The following is a 2,935-nucleotide window of genomic DNA, read 5'->3' as shown; positions in this document are numbered from 1 at the left end:
AATATATATATATATATATATATATATATATATATATATATACGTCGTTCACACTGCAGCATCCGAAGAGACGCAGAGGAAATCGCTGTATAAGCTTAAGTACATGTGTCTGTTCGAGATGGGGTAGTATGTAGGGCGTTATCAACGTGCAGCACATTGGTCCGAAAGCCGAAATACGATTTCGTACTTTGTTCCCGCGCAGGGCTCACGATAATTGCGCAGAATTGCGCCGCTTAGATTACACTGGAGAGTGCCTTCTTTGATGGCCGGGACCGCTCGAATGCCCTTCGGCAAAGGCGAGCAAATTCGGAGGCGATGGGCGCAAGTAATTGGTGCAGCGAGGCTGAAGCAGATGAGAACGGAGGTCGGAATTAGATGTTCTTATGTAACATTGAAAAAGGAAGAGAGCTAGCATTTTTCGTATCTTTCTGGATTTGTAGTAGAAAAAGAGAGAAAAAAAAAGAGCACCGTTTCTCGCGGCGAGGATCGGACGAAACGAAGTAACGCGAAATACGCTTGATGAAAGAATTATTTATTAAAGATAGTGTGTTTCATACGGAACGTTGGCTCTCCAAGGAATCTTCCTGTGCAAAGTTTACATTTTCGCATCATAAATAAAGCGAACACAGACAAATTCTAGAAACTGTCTTTTATTATATATGATTAATGAAAGTAACATCAAGCTTGTAATATCGAATGAAATATTTTATTTTTTAATTTTTTTTAATTGTATATACCTTTATGTAAAATTGTAAGATTTAAAAGAACGCGGGATTTCTGTATAGTTTTGTTTCATTTAAAATGCGAGTTGAGAAAATAGTAAAAAATCGTGAATGTCGTGATGGCGAGAACGAGGGCCTTAAATAAAAAATTTATTTAGGGCCCCAGCAGGCTCACTCTCGCCATCATAACTTTTTACTACTTGCTATTACTACTTACTACTACTTTCTCGACTCGCATTTTAAATAAAACAACACGAAAAAATCCGAGCTTTTTAAAAAATATATACAATTAGAAAAAAATAAAAAAATGAAATATTACATGCGTATTAGTAATTTGCTCATCATTCTTAAATTTTCTTCTACATATACATGCATATTTTTTAAATCGGGTTTACTTTTTTTAAGCTTAATATCAACAAAAACTTGTTATCAAGTATATTGTGAAATATGTTTAATATTTTTGCATTTCTCATCGTGTGAAAGCTCATCCGCGTGTGCGACAGTCAGCTGTTTCGAGGGAAAACAAAGCGATTTCGTAGCATTAATTTAATAGGAACCAACCGTTGGGAAGCTGTTTGCACCATAAGCCTGCCTACGTGACTTCCGCTAAAGACGTCGGCTTATTTTCTTCCGGCACCGCTCATACTGGGCAAACAATTGCATTAAAATCTGTTTGGAATGATTTGGTACCTTATCATCGACACCATCGCGTTCTGCCAATTTCTGTATTATGATCGCCAAGGCAATTTAATCGGGACTAACAGAAACGCGATAGATTTCGGTGAGTAATAACGATATTGAGTTTTTGGAAATTACTTTTTCATTTTATTCCTAATTAAATTCTTTTGCGGAGTTTTAGCGTATCATTCACTTACGTAAAGGGCATAGAAAGATAAATTACTAGGATTATTCGCAGGAAATATTGGCGATCGTAAGGAGGGTGAGTTTAATAACAATACGCACATAACGCGCAGTCGAAATATTTATATCTCTATTCTGGACGACCAGGGAAACATCCCTATTGTCGTGAGAGTCGCGACAGAATCGACTTTGGGTTAACAAAATATCACGACCAGAAACGGAAAAAATTTATAGTTTATTAGCTTGGAGCTAGCTGGGCAGCTATTGGGCTATTGGACGAAGTCCATTTAAACTTCGCTGGTACCGGGAATAGGATAATAAAGAAAGGGAAGGAGGAGAAGAGAGAAAAGGAAGAAATAAAGATGGTAATGTAGACTTTGAGCAAAGAACGAACGAGTTTCGGATGCTAGAAAGTTAGAAATCGAAGATGTTTAAAATATAAAATCATTCGCACGATAATAAATAAATAATTACGAATGTAAGTACAAATATTTGAAAACTTTTCTTTCGCAAAATTCAACATCTATATCTCGATTTTTCAATATTTCTCTATGCGACTTTTCTTCTTTCCTTTTTTCTTTTTTATATTAGTGAGCGACAGTTCGTATATAGAACTCGACTCGATATTTCCGATGTCATCAGTTCATGTGCATGTTTTATCGTGAAACATTTCCAATATTGCATGCCATCAAATCCTCTCGCAGATTCCTCTCCGGACGAAGCAACAGAAACTAGGCGGAACGCGCAGATGGCAATCGGCCAAAAATTATGCATTCCGTCTATTCGGTCTCACAAACAGCAATTTACAGCTATTCACTACGTCCGCAGGATCGAGGATCATTCTTCCGAAGGAAGTGTAGAATTGGCCGAAACACGTCATAGACCGCCACCCTGGTTAGAGATCTATCGTGGCTGACGGTTCGCATTTACCCTCTATGGCTCTCGGTAGAGAGAAGGGGTCGTACGGACAAGAGGGACGATCTTTTACGAGCTCTTGGCTCGCTTGAAATTTGTCTGGATGCCATCCCGCTCGGGTATCCCGAGCGAGTTTTTCTTGGCGCGCCAGGAGTTAGGGCTCGCCGAGAAACAGGAAGTAGTAAAAGAAGCTCGAAACTGTCTCCTTTCGCGTGTTCTTAAACCGTTGGTGTATAGATACGCTTCCTTCCCTTCCTTACCCTTGCCTTATGCGATGTTCTTTCGTTTACTGTCGCCGATAGCTCTCCGCGTTGCTAATAAATCCGTCGCTCCACCAGTCACATTACTCTCGTCCGATTACGAATAAACGACGCTACGGCATGGCGAACCGGCATGGTCCGGATAAACGAAACGATAGGCGGACGAGACGAATAAAT

At 39.4% G+C, this 2,935-nt stretch overlaps 1 pseudogene; it reads left to right on the top strand.

Moving 5' to 3' along the window:
• LOC105624846 overlaps positions 1 to 2,499 on the top strand; it is a 21,921-nt pseudogene extending 19,422 nt beyond the window's left edge.
• The last annotated feature ends 436 nt before the right edge of the window (positions 2,500 to 2,935 follow it).

Source organism: Atta cephalotes (genome assembly GCF_000143395.1).
Source record: "Atta cephalotes unplaced genomic scaffold scaffold00090, whole genome shotgun sequence".
NCBI lineage: Eukaryota > Metazoa > Arthropoda > Insecta > Hymenoptera > Formicidae > Atta > Atta cephalotes.
Note: the sequence above shows the minus strand (reverse complement) of the source record. Positions and strands in the feature narration are given on the sequence as shown.